This window comes from Ambystoma mexicanum, chromosome 1q, assembly GCF_040938575.1.
Source record: "Ambystoma mexicanum isolate Mex_15411 chromosome 1q, UKY_AmexF1_1, whole genome shotgun sequence".
Lineage (NCBI taxonomy): Eukaryota > Metazoa > Chordata > Amphibia > Caudata > Ambystomatidae > Ambystoma > Ambystoma mexicanum.
This window is the reverse complement of record NC_090922.1, coordinates 660,554,588-660,573,134: the sequence shown is the minus strand read 5'-3', so window position 1 is coordinate 660,573,134 and position 18,547 is coordinate 660,554,588. Positions and strand designations below refer to the sequence as shown.

The window sequence follows — 18,547 nt, the reverse complement described above, 5'->3', positions numbered from 1 at the left end:
TAGCCCTACATTGTCCTATTTTCTTACCAATGTGTAGAGCGCTCTCTGGATTGTTGCAATGCCTTCAGAGATAAAAAGAGAACGTTGGAACGCAGACGGAAATACACGATTAAGTACTGGAAGTACTAGTAGAAAGGAGCATAAGCGAAACTACGGAGCTCTGGAACACGCCAAGAACGACTAAACATATTTTGAGATCCATTTCAACTATTTGTTCAAAGATAATCGAGATATTTATTACATTGCCTTTTTATTAAAATTGTCTGGAAAAAATGCTGTGTTGTCTTTCTGAAATTGTTTACAATGTCAAGGATTTTTGGGCAAGCAGTAATTCTGTTGATTTGCAAAATGCTTCCCCAAACTACCCAATTGCAGACTACTCCTATTGATATCTTCACCATCGAACAGGATTATTTTATTTTCGAGTTGAGTTGCAGGAAAAAAAAAGCCACTTGAACAATTGTGGTGATCGTGAAGCACACACATTCGTGTCCGTTCCAGTCGCCTCCTCTCTAAAATGTCCGTGTGTGTTTAGAAACTCAGCGGTGCATTAGCCAGGTTGTCTTTTCTCTGTTTTGCCAGCTACACTAGGAGCGCGGTGACGTGACGTCCCTCGCCGGCGGTTGGCGGGCGGCCATCTTTCTCTCCCTTCTGTCTCGCTGGTTGTGTCTCTCGGGCGGCGGTTGGTGTAGTGGGGGACCAGGCCTTGTGTGGAGGAGTCGGAGGACCGCGACATAGCAGGGGCCCTAGATCAGGTGAGCCAGTGCACGGAGGTGAGATGTGGATCCAGTAGAAATCAGCGCCTCGTCTTTGGAAAGCATGGTACCCACTGGAGATGAGGTCCACTGAGACAGTGACACCCCATCTTCTTGCTTATCAAACGCGTTTTTATCAGACACCCTCTTTAATAAATGTATCCGCTCTACCATCATCTACTCTACCCACTTTACTCCACCCTTTTCATAACCGCACCCACCCTTTGCCCATCGTTATTGAATGGCTATGGATGTGTTGAAGTCGCAATTGTCTGGACAGCTCTCATGTCAAACTGCGAGTATTATGATCAAAAGGAATAGGGACTGGAACCGTACGTACGCACCTTTACTTAACATGTCTTGCTTGTATCCCTCATATTCATCTCATGCTGCATCCTGATGCCCTTTTCTCTAATGTCATTATGTTAATGCCGCCTTGTCACTGACATTCATTCACATCGCATGGGGGTTCTCCCCGTAACCTCCACATGGTTTGTGTTATCTTCCATGCCTGGACCGTATTGGAGTCGTTACTATGTGGAATATCGTTCAGAAGCAAGGTGCTTCTGATAGTGCGTTTACGCCTCTGAGAACTACTGGGGTTTCAGTTCATTTTGTTTCTTTCTCTCCCAGGCTTAATTGTAGTCATTTCTGAAAGTAGTGACCTACTGTCTTATTTTTTTTCTTTCCCTTCCCTCTTGAAACAATGGTGGGTGGTTTAAAACTATGGGTCAGAAATATTTTGGTCTTGTTGGCCCAACAGATTAGCACACCCAGGCCCCGTTGACATGACTCCCAGAACTTGTTGGCTATGCAATCCTCGGATACCTAGTGTTTGTCGCAGTATTTGCCTCTTTTAATAAAAAAAAAGCTTTTGGACCAATGTATTCAGTGTACTGTAAACCTTACATGTTTTCCTCTGATGTGTTAGTGAATGAGTATGTTAAATGTTTATGTCAATGTCGCTAATTATCAGTACTTTTGATTCAGGTGTGGTAGGCACAGGACCAGGAGCATACATTTTTTTTATCTTCACTTAAGCCCTAAAAACGCTGAATTTGTGCTCTTGGGTCCCAAGCACTTACTGAATAATATTTCCCACTGCTCTTCATCTCACTTCCTGTTCCGTCTCCCCACTACCTTTTGCCAACAAGAGCACTAAACCTGGAACAATATGGGAGCCTGATTTGAGGCGGACTGCACAAATCAATGCAGTTGTTAAACTAATTTTGTTCAGCCTCCGGTTGCTGGGATGCACCCTTCCTTACCTACACAATTCAGATCATGCTAAAATGGTTGGTACAATGGTCAATTCTCATTTGGACCATGCTAATGCATTATACGTAGGTATTGATAACCATCTTCTGCAAAAACTTCAATTTGCACCGAATGCAGCTATTTTCCTCCTTTCATCTCCTTAAATTCACTTCTCTCTGACTTTAGACATGCTTTGCAATGGCTGTCTGTCATATAACCCTTTTAACCTACACTGTCTGGTCTACAGATCCATCCATGGGTTTGTACCTTAACATTTTGCAGATAATTCAGATCTATCAACTTTTGCATCCTCTCAGATCAACCCAACTTCATCTTGTAATCATCCCTCCTTCCTGCTATCTGACCAGAGGAGATTGGCGTCAGGGTTGCCAGAAAAGGGAACCCATCTATAGGCCAAATTGAGTAAGGAACTAGCCCAACCACATACTTCTGCCACATACCTCACTTTCCTGTTCAAAATATGATTCACATGCATGTAAAACCCTTCCAGCACACAGGAGTCTGTCCTGATGCATTCTGGTTTCACCATCTTGTGGCCAATGCTGGATTTTACTTTTATGGACTTCCTTAATTCACAGTGCATCACCGTTCCTCAACTCTCATGCTCAACTTCCTTTGCATCTTGTACTCGTGGTGGCCCTGAATCATGCTGTTCCCTTCTTCATCTTGTATCCTGGCTTGCAACATTATGTGTTACTACTGACTTCTGCAATTGTATTTGCTCTCCCCTCTTACTTCTCCACTCTTTTTGATTGGTTACTTTCTGTTCTCTCATCTCTTTTTCCTATCTGCTCCCCTTACTTTCTTCTATGCACTTACTCTATCAGAATTGTCTCTGGATCTAGTATGATAGCAACCTCGTCTGTCGCTCTCCCATCCCCTTACTGCTCCCCCCCCCCTCCAGCACCATCTGAAATGTCGGGCCTAGTACGATAGTCGGTTGTTTTGTTCCTCCCCTTGCTTTCTGCACCCCTCTCCCTCACCTTTTTTGTTTTTCTCCAGCTCTACCAGAAATGTCGTCGGGCCTAGTACGGTAGTCGCCTGTCTGTTTCTATTTCCTTCCCACTCTCCCCCTCCCTTCCTTATCTATATTTTAGCTCTTGCACTATCTGAAATGTCGTCAGGCCAAGTATAATAGTTAATTTCACATCCTTACTGTTCATGGCTTGTAAGAATGTCATATTTTCCCTTGTTCCCTCCCTTGCCTTGAAGCGCTTTGAAACACAATGTGTATAGGTGCTTTATAAATAAACTAGCATATCATTGCATATTGAATTGCAAATCGGGAACAAGCAGAGACCATTGAAACGAAGATTTCAGAGGGAAAGGATTGCTGATTGCATGCATTATGTTCTGCTGAGCCGTACAGACATGGAGGTGAGGGAAATGCATAAGAGCATACATTACAATGTAACCCCATTCCAGAGGTACCAGTCTAGCCTTGGTTTGAACGCTGCATTCTGGGGTTTGGGGAAACTACAAGTCTCCGATTGCAAACTTAAATCATGACTGGTCTAGTATCTCCCGAATGGAATGGGGGATGTTGATTTGTATGTAAGAGATCCCCCTGGTAGGAAGCTCTTCTGCTATTTCTTCACCTCCGTGGCTGTCGGGGCGACTCTGAAAAAAGCACTGCATGCACATTGATCTCTCGCAGTGAAATCTTTTTTTACCAGCAGAGCACATCACTGATTGCATGCGTTGTGTTCTGATGAACCGCTCAATATGGATGTGGGGAAATCGCATGATAATGTTAAAGGATATTTGTACCGCTCACTATCGCAACCAGAGTCTCTGGCGGCTCTGAAAGTGGGGGTGGGGTGTGAGTTAGTGGGAATAAGCTGGAAAAGTGCAAGAGAGCAGTGATGTGCTGTTGGCAGCCTCAGTCCGGTGGGTCCGTTGGCTGGGCTTGGGGTGTTTTACGGTCGGTAGTCGTTGTGTGCTGTTGTGCAAGTTTATGTGCGGTTTGTTGCAGATGGATGAAATTGTTAGTGGATTGGTTAGTTGACCTTGCTGTCCCTTCAATTATGTCTAGGTGTGATGCTTGTCACCATTCCATCTGAGTGTGGCGCTTGGCAATTTCAATATTCCGTCTAGATGTGAGGAAGACTAGTGATCATGATTCCATTCAGGTGTTGCACTTGTCATCATTCACAGTTTCATCTAAGTGTGGCACATGCTAGCTAACATTAACAATCCTGTCTAGATATGACGCAGGCTAAAGTTGAGAATTCCATCTGAGTTTGGTACATGCTAACATTATTACACCCGTCTATTGGTGACGTAGGCTAATCTTAACCATTCTCTATAGGTGTAGCGCTAGTTAGCATTGGCTAGTATGTTAGTGTGTAGTGCAATGCAACATTTACAGTCCAGCCAGGGATGGATTTATGCTGGTGGTCACACATCTCTCTAAGTATGCATGATGTAAATCTATGGCAGTCTGCGTTATGGAGAAGTAAGGTAGAGTGGTGATGGCTTTCTGGAGTAGAGTAATTGCTCTACATGCCACACTTAGTTTTGTTGGTGTCTGTTGGCTGCTAGCTTCCTCTTCGGACACCTGCAGACACATCTTGGAGCCGCCAATGCAGGAGCCGCCCTTTGCCTCAGGGTCCTTGGCCGCAGGGGCTGCAAGGCAGAGGGATGCCCAGGTGTGGCCCAGGATAAGAGCTTCTTGTAGCTCCCAGCCGGTATGTAGTCCCTAACACATCACAACAGGGCATATACAATAGTTTAATTTATTTTATTTTTTGCAAACTTCTCTGGACCACCCAAGCATCTTCAGTGTCTGGCAGCAGGGGATGAAATACATTTTGCTTCTTGAATCTTTGGTCTAGGTTTCTGCTTTGTTTATTCAGAAAAATAACTCCCAATGATTCCGTCCTCATGGAAGGCAGCAGTGTTGGTTTTGCTCTTTATCCGTGTTCATTGTTGGACTCCACAAATAGGATTTTTGCTAACATACTTTTAACTGAACTACCAGGTTGGGCAGCCAGACTTGTATCATTACGGTTTTAAGAAGGGAGTGGTGACGGCTCTGAACAGCATTACTGTCACACGACTAGATAAAAAGTCAGGGGTGCCGGGGTTGATCTACCTGGCATTCCTTGACAATCAGAAGCATTCGACTGTGTGTCATGATGCCTACCTCCAAGGAGCTAGGTCCGACCCAGCAACCCCAGAGGCGGGCATCATTTCCCCCAGGGGAGTGCCAGCAGGCCCAAGCTGGGGCCCTTTGGACGCAGTCCTGGCGCCTTAGGCGCCAGGCTCATGTTGGACCTCTGTCCTGGCGCCTTAGGCACCAGGCTCATAAAGCTAGACATGTGTTCAAGTGTTTTAATGTGCACTTACCTGATGCAGACTATGCTGCCACATCCAGGCCCTCTTGAGGCCTGAATGGAACTACTTTACCTGTGGGACTACTTTCCACCCGGGTGTGGTCGGGGAAGGATACATACCTGATCAGAGGAAGGATACACACTTGGAACTTCTTCCAAAGCTATTTAAACCACACCGATCAGCAACTCGCGCTTCGCGTTGTTCTGCTCCTCGCAGCTGGACGCTCACCGTGTCAGCTCCTGCATCTGGACTTCAGCCACGCCTGTCAGCATCCTGGGTCACCTGCAAAGGGAGACAATAGACCTACCAGTTAAATCTGCACCACTGAGACCTCACCGACGATCCTGAAAGGGAAGACATCATTTTAAAAGCACTTTGTTACGATCCCTGCAGCGCTGCATTTCACTCACCTTTCCTGCGTTCCTCCATCTTCAGCAGCGATCATCCGGATACACAGCCACTTCCCAGAGCCTAGAGAAAAAGACGAGAATAAGAGGTGAGAGAAGGAAGGGAATAGGACTTACCTGTTGGGTCATTCCCATTTCATTTCGGGTCTTGCCGCTTCCAGGCATTTTCCGGACCCCGGCCCCTAAGGGGAAAAAAGACAAAGACATTGAATGAGTGTATGCAAAGACAGTTCCCGAGCGCTCATCCAGAACTAACCTGCCATTTACTGGAACTGGAACTGCACGTTTCACTTCGGGTCGGCGCTATATCTCCGGCATTCCGAACCCCGGCCCCTAAGGGGAAAAAAGACGTAAGCATTAGCGCTTGCTGCAAAAGACAATGAACATTATTATTAAGCTTGGACTTTTGAACTTGCAACAGAACTTTTACAGAGCCTTACCTGAACTCCCAACAATCCTCAATCCAGTGAAGTAACTGGGTTTCAACGCGCCCCTGCATCAGAAGCAGGATGGAGAGCCCATCCTTCCTGACCCTAAGGTGAGACTTCAAGGGGAATCGTGGAAGGGTATCGTGGAGGGTTGGAAGAGAGTGGGAGGCTTGAGCATAACTCAATCAGTAGGTAATATTCCCTTTTCACGCACAGGGGAATATTCCTGCGAGCCGGAGAAGCCAGAGTAGAGGGCCCTTCCTGTCCATCTTCAGAGTCCTGCGCTTCACCATTGAAGAAGCATCAGCACTCGAAGCCAGACCTGCGCCTCCGTGGGAATCAGGTGAGCGTTACACTGTGTTGACAGAGCAAATCTTTGGAAGAAAATGCTGTTCTATGGATACCCTACTACTTGGTTAGTATATGATTAGCACTTCATCAAGGCACAAGAATTTAAATTAGGCTAAAAAGACAGGTTGGCTGTACTAAATGGATTAGCACAAATTGTGGATTACGGCAGGGCTGTGTCCTGATTTATTTTATATTTAACATTTGTATTTGTGATATGAGTACCTGCTGGGAGAAGTTCTGGACAAACCCCCTCCATCTATAGGTCGTATCAAGATACATTATGTAAACTATGCAGATTATATGATCTACGATTTACCACCAATGGACCTACAGAGATCATTGGAATGTTTCAATTTGTATTTGCTGAATCTTGACATTCACATGAATATTGCAAAATCTAAAATTTTAATATTAAACGTAGAAAAGTTAAGAGGGAAAATGTTTCTTGGAAGGTTGAGGGTCACACCCTAGAAGTAGTTTAAAGTATCTGGGGACTTGCATCCTTGCAAAGAGTGTGCAATCCATTCAGTATAAGAATATTGAAACATCATTTTTAGCAGCCGCCGTTCATTTTACATCTATTTGGTTTTTAAATTTGGTTGTTGCTCTGTTCTGCCAGTTTTAAAGTTTTTACAAGCAAAAACGAATCGCATGTTTAATTTTTGGGGTTGAGATGCAACACGAAAATATAGTTTAGCAGAAACTGGACCCAATGGTTTGGAGGAAAGTACTTTCTTTGCCCAACTCGGTCCCTATTGCCGGTCTCAGACACAAAATGGGCTTGCTTTCTCTTGAAGCGCAGATCGATTGTAGGGTCTTACAGACTAATGCACAAATAATTCCCTTCCGCAGGCCTCACTAAGTACCAAACTGTAAGAAGTAATGCTAAAGAAATCAAGCAATGCTGATGACCTAGAGGTATTATTGTGAGGAACTGTTTTGGAAGATCTATTACTCCATTGTAGAATTGGCTACCAACCCAAGAAAAACAAAAGCTGTTTAATGGGGATTGGAAGGTCTTATTAACTCATAGCTGTTTTGATGATCATTTTAGCACCTTATTTATTGAAGTACCCATCACGTGAGATGTCCTTGGAGCCAGACTAACATTCCAAAAGATGAAGATTCTGCCGCTTTTGTTCTATGAACAATGGAACACTAAAATATTTATGTCGAATGACCTGGGTTGATTGTATCTCGTTTTGAAAGATTTGGGCATACCTCGTTTGGGGCCTTGGCCATCTGATTGTGGATACGCATTTTGAATGCCAATGAAGTATCTCTAATTGCTCTGCTGGCGGTTCTTAATGTGACTTTAGGACTCTGACTGCACCATCTGCTGACTGTACTATATTGCTATGATTTGTACAATGTTATTGAATTTCTGTGATTTTATGCTTGGTTATTACTGTACTATGTATTTCAATTTAAGCTGTTGATATTTTTGTGTGTGAAAAGTTTTTGTTTTAATTAAATACATTTTGGTTCTGCCCCAGTAGACCACCCCCCACCACCCCACTTTCCTCCACCCTAGTTATACGTGAATGGCTAGTGACTCTATATATCTGCCTTTTCAAATCAAGTGATAAGGCACTTGGGTTGGACCAACACAACGATAATGCAGATGTGCATGATGGTACACCATTTTGTCCCTAAATCATTAAATGTGCCCCACTGTTAGGGCAGCTTTTCATAAAGCGTGGATGTAATGTCTTATAAAGTGCTCAAATTTATTTTACTTGCAAAAAAAAAACAAATAGAAGCAACCTGAAAGCATAAGCATGGAAATTCTCAGACATATTAAACTACAAGAAAATCAATGTCGTTTTCACATCCTGAAACGTTTGACCATTGACATAATGCGACCCTCCCCATGACAGGCTACTAAAACATGGGCATAAACAAGGTACTTTATTGCCTGGAAGGGAACTGATGCCTCCCGAATAAAGGCTTCCTGTTATGGGCTCGCAGATGGGTCCACTGTGAATAGCTCAGAATATTAATGTTAGAATGTGTATTTTCTCAGATTCATTGAATTGAAGAAGATACAGATTCTAACATTACTATCGTGTAGGGCACCTATTACCGTACTATTTTGCTGTGCTTGGAGTTTGCAGGCCAGCATGCAAGACGCCTTATTGGAGGTTCTAAGTAGAAGTGCTTAGTACAGAGTAATTTATACTACATGTCCCCCGCCCACAATGCTTTCAGCTCGGCTCTGGCTACCTGTAGCTGCTGGTATGTTTTCCTGGCCCAGTCATGTTTGTATTGAGATTCCCACTTGGCCACCCTCTCCTCGACCTGGTCTCTCAGTGGATAACGGCTTTTTGCATGCCATAGCTATACTGATGAGTTCTCCATGTAATGTGGGCTTGAAAGCCTTCCACACCCCTGAGATGGACACTCCCCAAAACCTCCCCTCCCCACCCGCCCTTCCCCCAGCGAGGCTTTCCTGAAATTACTGTGGGATCCATTCAGCAATGTTGGAGCACACAACTGAGTCAGTGAGTAATGATTTATTTAGCCCCCATCACATGGACTTCCTCCCTCCCAGGCCAAATCCATATAAATGTATTGTGATAGGAGAATGGTCCGATACTAAAGCCGCTCCTGTAGTGGCTGATGAGATACCGGGCAATAGGATATGAGCTGCTAGGAAATAATCAATGCTGGAATAAGTGCAGTACGCATCCGAGAAATGGGAATAGTCTCGATGTTGAGGGTGAAGGTTTCACCATGTATCGACCAGGTTGAGGTCGGCCATTGCTCTTTTGAGAGGAGCTGCTCTTGCCGCCTCTGCTGATGTCTCTGGGCCTGACCTATCCATTCCTCCCTCCAATACCAATTAAAATCACCACCCATTACTAGCTCCCCTTGCTGGAATTGTTATTTGAGGGGAATAAGTCAGTATAACATTGGGCTTGTTGTTGATTGGGGCCATACACTGATACTACTGTAAGGTAAGTTCCTGCTACTCGTAAAAGAACCCCTATATATCTGCATAGGGCGTCTTTTACCATTTTCACATGTAAGGATTTCACTATTCGGATGGCCCTGCTTAAATGAGGGCACATGTTCCTTCTTGGTAGCTGAGTAGGCAAAGTACTGATGCGGGAATCAGCGTCTCATCCTACTCTCATCTTGGCCTGAACAAATGTGTTTCTTGAAGAGCAATATCCGCCTTAAGCTTTTAGTTTTGAGAGGACTCCTTTCCTTTTCCTCAGTGTATTAAGCCCCTGGATATTTATTGACACCATTTTTATATCAGCCATGAGAAATAACTGTGCCCTGTGTGTTATTCCTGTACATAGAAGCCATTTGCGTTGATACGGGCTGGTTCACCTCCACGCCCCCGCAAAAAAAACCTGCTACCCTCATCAGAATATTGTACAATGTTCCTATTCTTGCTTAGGTGATGCTTCTTACTACTTTTCTGTATATATAGCCATGCAACAAAGAAAAAAGGAAAATACTAAAGGAAGACCTAACTAAAACAACCGTGTGCAGGGACCACATCAAGCACTCGCTTGAATGAGGGCACATGTTCCTATTGCCCTTGTAAGTATAGATGGTTGCAGAATGATCAACCTGCTGCTGTCGTTGGAACTATTTCCATTGGTGGGTAGCTCCTTGGTGTCATGGCTTCATACTATCCAAGCCCCTAAAGCCACTGTGCCCCTCCTAGAGGGGCTAAATTAGATGGATCTCTTAACCCAACGTTCAGTCTGGTGCTTCTTCGTCTCTTCTGCTTCTTTTATCGATTGAACGTCTACTCCGGTCGCGGTGCTTACTCTTCCTTGATTTCGATTGTGTCCACGAGGGTCCTGAGGCTTCTGATGCTTGTTCTTCTGGCACATGTATGCCTGCTTCTGGGATTTTCAGGGTTTCTACCATCGCCCTGAGTGATGTGAACTGGTGTTGGGATCCATCTATTTGGAATATGATTCGAAACGGGTAGCCCCATTTGTAACGGAACCTTTTTTTCTTAAAGCCAAGTGGTTAATGGCTTAGTTTGCCTGCAGCGTTGTATTGTTCCCTGTGTGAGATCTTGGAACTGCTGCAGAGTTGATCCCCGAAATAGGTCGCCCAACGCTCTGTTGAATGAGGAGATCCTTTGTTTTGAAAAAATGAACTTGGGCTAGGACATCTGGAACGAGATTTTGTCTCATCTGAAAGTTGGAGAATACTCTGTGTGCAGTCTAGTGTAAGATTTGCCGTTTCGTCTCCGGGTGTCTCTTGGAATGGATCTTTTTCTACCGCCATATATCGGTAGGATTCCAGGGCTGCCACCCTTTGCTCAAGTTGGTCATGAGATTGCGTTTGCTCACAGAAGGCGGTTTCCAAGTCTTCTAACTTAGATTTGTTTTGCTGTACAGTGTGTGACAGTTCTTGAAAAGAGCTTTTTAGGTCTTTTGCTGTTGACGCCATCTCTTTTTGCAGGGACTGGAATAGGCGCAAGATGCTCCCTTTCGTGGCGTGCTGGGCTTCATTTTTTTGCACCGGGGATACCTCCCGTGTTGGCGCATATCTCTAATAGTGGCTCCTGTTTTCTCTTTGGCTTTGCCTGCCTTCATCTCGACCATAGATCAGATTTCCTAGCCGAGGATGTGCTGTGGATTTATCAGATGAGGTGGGGTGGAAGACTTCATTGATGCTGTTACCTCTAGATTTATGTTGGATCTGATCGTCCTATTAAAGCAGAGCTTTCAGGGAAATCTCCCAGCATGCCAAATAGTCCCAGGGAGGGCCCCATTCCAACATGTCCTTATTAGGGGAATCTGTTCGCTCTATTAGTTTTTTTTGTGCCTCATGTAATTTGTCAATGAACATCTGAGTGATTTTCAAAGTCCTCTGTACTTTCACAACAGTTTGTGGATGATCTTGCTGTAGTTCTGTAAATCCCCCTGCTGGAGGAGGTGCAGGTCCGTATCGAATCTTGCTGTGAAGGCTGTCTCCTAGTGCTGCTTCAACCCATACAGAACTCCCATGGCTGTTCTAACTCTCCCTACCCAGTTCTTGGTGTCTTGGGAGTTGTAGCTCGTTAGAGAGGGCCTGCTCTGCCGTAGCCATGTGTCTCCAAGCTATTTAGTTCAGCGCATGCTGGGAACATGTCTCACCCATAGCGGGGCTCTCGCTCACTCCCCCGCCCCCAGAGTGGAATGAGAGTGGCTGAGCGCCAGCTCTGCCGGCTGGCGCTCAGCCCTTACTTGTAGTCAAGGTGCGTGGAGCAGATGATGCCGCCCCCACGGAACTCGCTGCTGTGTCTGATAACCATGAGGGAGGGTCATTGTCATTCCAGGCGCGGGGTACGTAGCTTGCAGATGGTGCCGCTGCCTTAGGAATCTGTTGCGTTGCCCACCACGAGGGAAGTTCGGCAGCTCTCCATATACAGGGCACATCTCGGGCAGAGGTCTCATTCAATCCGCATACCAGCGTCCTTCGTTCCGGTTACAGCAGCGCACCTCCTCTGGTGCTGTGCTGGGCTGCAGCAGCCATTTTCTATACCAGTCGATGACCCAGCACCAGTCAAACAGAGCAGAATTCGGTATGATCTGATGCTCCCCGGGGTCGCAAAGCTCACAGCTGGCTGAGATGTTCGGATACTTAAATCCATCAAAAGCAGGGCTTCATACCTGCTATTTCAATGCATTGCAGGCCGTTAAGCTTCGCAGGGTTGCAGAGTTTTGCAGATTAGACCTCCATTAGGTTCCAGCCAGGCCACGCCCCCGATGACTGTTATGGAGGCTGTGCGAATAGCGTCAGTCTGTGGTGGAAATTGGAAGAAGGAAGAAATGTGTGTAAGGGAGATGGATGCCCCACAGCAGGACGGTAGTAGTATTGTTGAATTAATGAGGGGGCGAAGGGCCATACACGGGTGTGTCCCCCATGGTTGGGGAGAGCAAACTGGATTAGATTTTTGAATTTGTAACGTGCATGTCTCATAAAAGAACCTGGCAGCGAACTGCATCTAGGCGCCGATGGATTTGTGCTATGCTAGCAACTGCCAAATGAGTCGGAGAACTACACATAGTTTTCAGATGTTTCCGAAAGATAGTTGGGGAGTTTTTGACATGGGTGTAGAGGAAGGGAGTTCCAGGCTCACTGTCACCCCAGGGGGTAGCTCTAGAAGAGGGAATTACCAGCAGGCCTTTCCCCATCGATCGCATTGCACGAGAGGGCTGGTGGCTTACACTTTTGGATGTTGGAAAGACTGGGGCGAAACCGTGACTGCACTTAAAAACAAGGCAAAACAAATTGAACTGCATTTGCTCCTGCACTGGAAGCCGGTGAAGGCTCTTCCATGACTCTTATCAATGTCTTCCGTGGCTATGAGAATATCAATCACACTGCAGGATTTTGTGATTTGAAGCCGCCAAAGTTGATATTTAGGTAAGCCAGCTAACGGGTCATCACCATAGTCCAGCTAGCTGTTTGCGAGAGAACCCACCACGCTAGAACTAACGGTCCTTCTCAGAAATGAGCGGGAGTAGCGGTTTGAGAAGTTTCATCTGATAGTAACAGACCTTCATTACCTGATTTACCTGTAAAATGCAACTCGTGCTGGATTGCCAGATAACACCAAGATTCTTTACTGTCTGTGTGTAGTCAGATGCCAGTCCAAACGGGTGGACAGGGTACCGAGTTCAACACATTGGTCAGTTTCTTTTTATGACCAAAGAGACTCTGTTTTAGGTTTTAATTGGAGTTTATTGTCCAGCATCCAGATTTGAATTTTCCCAGTGCTTTTTAATGCGCTAGACTGCCTCCACTGGCTGTCTCAGTTGTGCATATATTTGCGTGCCGTCCGCATAGGAATGGTAACACAAATTGAATTGAGCAAATATATTTAATGAACCTATGTATAAATTAAACCGTACTGGGGACAAGGATGAGCCCTGCGGGACTCCCCAACTGATGGGCAGGGTTCGGGCAGCTATGAGCCTGCCCTAACCTGTTGCACACAATTGGACAGAAAAGAAGATGTAAACCATTCACTGGCTGAGTCGGTCAGACCTCTCTGCCGGTGATCAGTCTGGTTTGAAGTATGCTGAAATCCACTGTATCGAAAGGCTGTCGACAAATCAAGCATGACCCGCATGCTGATAAGGAGATACGGTCTCGGTCCCATGGCCTGCTCTGAATCTCGATTGATGGGGATCTAGAATGTCATTTTCCTCCAAAAAACCTCACGATTGGGAGGTAACTACCTTCTCCACGATTTTTGCAGGCCACTGGAGACCCGCAATGGGCCGATAGTTGGCTAATACATTCTAATCCAGGGAAGGTTTTTGGTTTTGTTCGGCAGGAACAAAACCAATGGCAAGTGAGGTATTCACCAAGAGCTGAATTCGTTTAAGAGCATGAGCATGCTTCTTGGCCAAATAGGCTGGGATGTGGGGGTTCATAGTTATGCATAGTGGGTTTTAATTGGTTGATCAAGGATTCAATGCGATCAGCTGTGACTGGGGTAACAGTGAATTTGGGTACATTCTAGTTTGTCAGAGGTTATGTTCTCTGTAGCAGCCTCTGACAAACTAGGATGCTATTTTATGGCTGTCGAGGTCACCTCAAATTAGATTTCAATATATTCTTCAGACTTTTTTTTTTTTTTTTTTTTTTCTTTTCTTAATCATTCGCCATCCTTTGAGATGCAGGAAGACTGGCTTGTGAACAGATGGGGTGTGAGCCATTTTCTAATAGCTGTAAATGAAGCTTTGGGTCGATTATTTGCAAGGTTAATCTCTTTCTGGAGACATTGGGCCTTGGCTAATAATACCTTGAGGTAAAAGTGGAAGTAGGTTAGAAAGTAGCAAACCGTGAAAGATATGCCAAAGACAGGGAAGAGTAAGTAAGTGTGCGAAGAAAATCAAAAAAGATCTGATCCGAGCAAAAAAAGGAAGGATGGGGCGTAAAGGGACAATCTAGTGGGGAGTAAAGGGACAATCTAGTAGGGACTGCCTAAAAAGGTCCAGGGAGTGTGGAGTGGTGCATTGAGATTGAAGAGTGGCCAAATATGGAATTTGTGAAGAGTAGTGAAAGCATAGAGCCGTTGCTTGGGGCGAGGGGGTGTGGTGTAATGAAAATAAGTATTTAGTGTAAAACCGCATGGAGTAAAAGTATGTGCAGTATAATGATAAAGTATATACGGTTAGGACACTTTGTGGAGTAAGCGTACATGTAAAAAATAGGAGTAGTCCGTTGGAGAGCTGATGGTAGTGTGCGAGGATCGGGGGCTCATGTCGGGGACTTAGTAAAGAGCTATGAACGTTTACTTGATTGCAGACACCTGAATAACATAACCCGTTCTTCACTTGAATTATTCACTCCTGTTCCTTCTCGTCTTATTCTAGTACTCTTCTTGCCACTCACTCCTCCCTTCCCCAGAAACGCCTTCCCCATAGCCAATACTTCACCACCTCCACATCGCTGCTCCCTCCTATTTTCTTGGTCTTCCTCCCCATTGGACCGCACCCGAAAAGCCTGAACTGCCTGCTGCTCCCTTTTATTCTCCTCCTTGGATTATCCCCTGTCCCTAGCCAATCTGGTCCTGTCCTCGTGTGGCATTTATGTGTAAAGAAGAGACTTGGAAAAAGTGGCAAAACCTGCCTACGTCCTCTGTGGGAGCTCGTTGCGCACTGAGCCTTGTGGCACAAGAGACCCATGGGAACACTTGTGCTGCGGGCCCTGTTTGGCGGGTTCTGCCGGTAAATTGGTTTGGGGGAGAGGGGGGTTCTGCTCCCTTTTTTGCTCCAGGTGGCTTTCGCGCTCATGTGCAGGCTTGCCGGATCCCTCTGGCTTCTCCATGAGACCTTTGTGCCCACTTAAGGAAGCATATTCTCATATTCCTGCAGCGCCGGTGCCCGTCATTCTTCGTTGACTGCGCTTCGATTCACCTTGGTGATTCTCTTGTTCTGTGACCAATTTTGTCCCAGTGAATGGTGCTAGCTTCTCTTCTGTTCTGTTGGGCCTGCATTCTTTACTTCGCTGCAAACATTCTAAAAGGAACCAAGACCCATGCAAATATCTACTACATAAAGCAAGGTTGTAGGTTAAGGTCTGCCAGCAAAAATACTGGCACAGGAGGCCGATAACAGGAATTGGGTCCCTCTGCTGCCACAGTCGTCATTCACTGGTAGAACTCCCACACTGGTGTAAAGGGCTTCCCTTCCTTTCTTGACATGGCCTGTGTACTGGCCTGCCACCCCACCCTCCCCACAGCACAATTTATTGACATGGCAGAAAGAACAGTAAACATTTTGTTACTTTTTCACATTGTAAAGCCTTCCAACAACCACCAAATAAAATTAAAGGGCACTATTGGGCTGGAAGAGTGGAATGGGGGGTGGCTGGGGGGGGGGCACACAGCATCAAAGGCGACTGGGGTGTGGGGGGGTGCTCAGCATCACAGGCGACTGGGGGGGGGGCACACAGCATCACAGGCAGCCAGGAGAGGTGGTGGGGGGCACACAGCATCACAGGTGATTTGGGGCGCACAGCATCACATGCAACCAGGAGAGGTGGCGGGTGGCACAACTAGCATCACAGGTGACTTGCGGTGGAGGGGCGGGGGTGGCCAAGGGGAACACACCCACACAACCACCCCCCCCCACCGCCCAACCCCGACTGGGGGAGGGGGTTTAACGTACCTGTAGCGAGTGGACAGGAAGCCTGCAAGGGCCTTAGTGTGGGCCTTTGCAGTCTGGGGCCAGCTCCCGCCTCCTGGTTAAACCATTTTTATTGATTTTATTTCTACAACCAACACAAAACAAACTTACAGTGCATGTTATATTATTAAATACACATCTCTTTATCTGTGTCCACTGTTTCCCTGCCCTTCCCACCCACCCTTCCGAGCCTACTCTCCTTCCTGTTCTGTTTCTTCGTCTTGCAGTAGGGATTCCCCGTCAGTGGTTTCTGTTAGATCCTGGTCACTTGACCTGTCATGCGTGGGTCCAAATAATTGAGCTAGTAGTTGTTTCCAAGCTATCAAGGTTCCAGCCACCTCTCTCCCCCCTTTCCCCCCCTCGACATTACTTGCCTCTTGCCATACTACAGTTTCTGCCTCTGCCCATTTCTGTAGATCCTTCCACCACCCTTCTATTCTTGGTCTGTGACATGCTTTCCACCCCATTGCAATTTTCCTCCTTGCTAGTACGTACGCCAGGTTTTTCAATTTACTTGCGTGCTTAAATTTACGTGGTCTGGGGAACCCTCCTATTAGGCAAGCCCACACTGTATCTACCTCTATTTTAATTCCTTTGTCTTCCATTTTATGTGCTATTTCTCCCCAAAATCTTTATTATTGGGCATGACCAAAACATGTGTACCATTCCGGCATTTTCTTCATCACATTTGGGGCACGATTGTCGTCATCCTGCATTCTTACATTTTGCTGTTCTTTTAGGCGTCATATATGCCCTGTGAGTGATATATAGTTGTATCTGTTGTAATCAAGCATTTCTTGACACTTTTTTGTGATCTCCCTGGACACGCTCCCACATCCCATCACTCATTGGGGCCCCCACTTCTTCTTCCCAGTCTTGTCTAAGTTGCACCACTTGAGTCATCAGCAGCTAATTTCGTGTCCCCCCCTCTGCTACATCCTATATTGTTTCTGTGGCGGCATCCGGCTCATCTGCCAGTATTACTTCAGACCACGTTTCTTTAATTCGCTGCACTACCCTATAATGTGATATACTGCCCCGTATGTAACCCCGTTTCCTCCACCAGCCCCTCAAAATCCTTTATGCTCCCCTCCTGCCAAATATCACCCATGGTCTCTATTCCCACCGGCTCCCAATGCTTCCTAATCATTAGTCTTAGTTGCTTTTCTTTTTCAGCCAGAGCGACCAATGGAACCTGCAGGGAACACGGGAACGGGCTATCCATTATTTGACAGGCTCTCCGCCATATCTCCCTCCCAAGTGCCATCATTCTCGGGCGCCCCTCCATATCTGATCTAGGCAACCACATCATTTCTTTTAGGAAGAATGGGGCGCAATCCAGTTGGAACAGCCTGAATTCAGAGGTCGGCTCCCCAGAAAGCCATTTAGCTACATATTGCAGTTGACTTGCCTTGCCATGTAGTATATGTCATAACTTGGTATTTTATACCCCCCTTCTCGTGTGGGTTTTGCAACTTCCAAAGGGCCACTCTGCGCCTTGTCCCCTGCCAGGGGAATTGCCTGCATATGCTGTTCATCTTGGCAAAGAATCGCCTAGGTATCAAGTATGGGATATTCCCAAAATAGTCCAGCAGTCTTGGCAGGACCACCCTTTTTAAGCAATGCCCCTCGTCCCATCATCACCAGGGGAAGCTTCACCCAGAACCTCCATACTATTTTCAATATTCCGGATAGCTTTCTCAATGTTATATTGATGCTCTTCTTCCACCGTATGGTATATATCTATTCCAAGATATCGAAACGTGCTGACCTCCCATGGTATCTGAAGGATCGCAATTGCTCTAGCGGGATCCCTTTAACTACCCAGTGGAAATATACACAACTTTTTGGGGTTCACTGCTATGCCTGAAAGCCTTGCAAATCGCTGCCATCACTTCCAGTACATACTGGAGGTTTTCTTCTGGGTAGCGCAGATACAAAGCATATAATCGGCGTACAAGGAAATTAGATCCGGTTCCCCTTTTATGGTGATGCCTATTGTATCATACTGCTGCCTCAGGTATATTGCCAGAGGCTTTAAGGCTGAAATGTACAGCATGGGGGACCACGGGCATCCCTGCCTACTGCCTCTACTAAGTTGCCACCTGTCCTCACCCGAGCTTGCGGCGCACTATATAGTAATTTGGCCCATTTGAGATATCCTGGCCCTATTCCATAGTTTCTCAGAGTCGCGATCAGCCATGGCCATTTGACCGAGTCGAAAGCCTTTATTGCGTCCAACAAAACTATTGCCATCTCACCAGTCTCCCCGTTGAAAAATTCAATGACTTGGTGGAGCCGTCTGAGATTGTTAGATATGTTCC

The 18,547-nt window shown here is 46.0% G+C and overlaps 1 protein-coding gene across 7 annotated transcripts in view; it reads left to right on the top strand.

Moving 5' to 3' along the window:
- The first annotated feature begins 620 nt into the window (after window positions 1-620).
- The window catches only part of PRRC2C (proline rich coiled-coil 2C), a 1,565,218-nt gene continuing 1,547,291 nt past the window's right edge, over window positions 621-18,547 (top strand). For all 7 annotated transcript variants that reach the window (XM_069641251.1, XM_069641250.1, XM_069641252.1 and 4 more), the window contains exon 1: window positions 621-755. The gene's annotated coding sequence lies outside the window, so the exon portion shown is untranslated. The remainder of the gene's footprint in view (window positions 756-18,547) is intronic.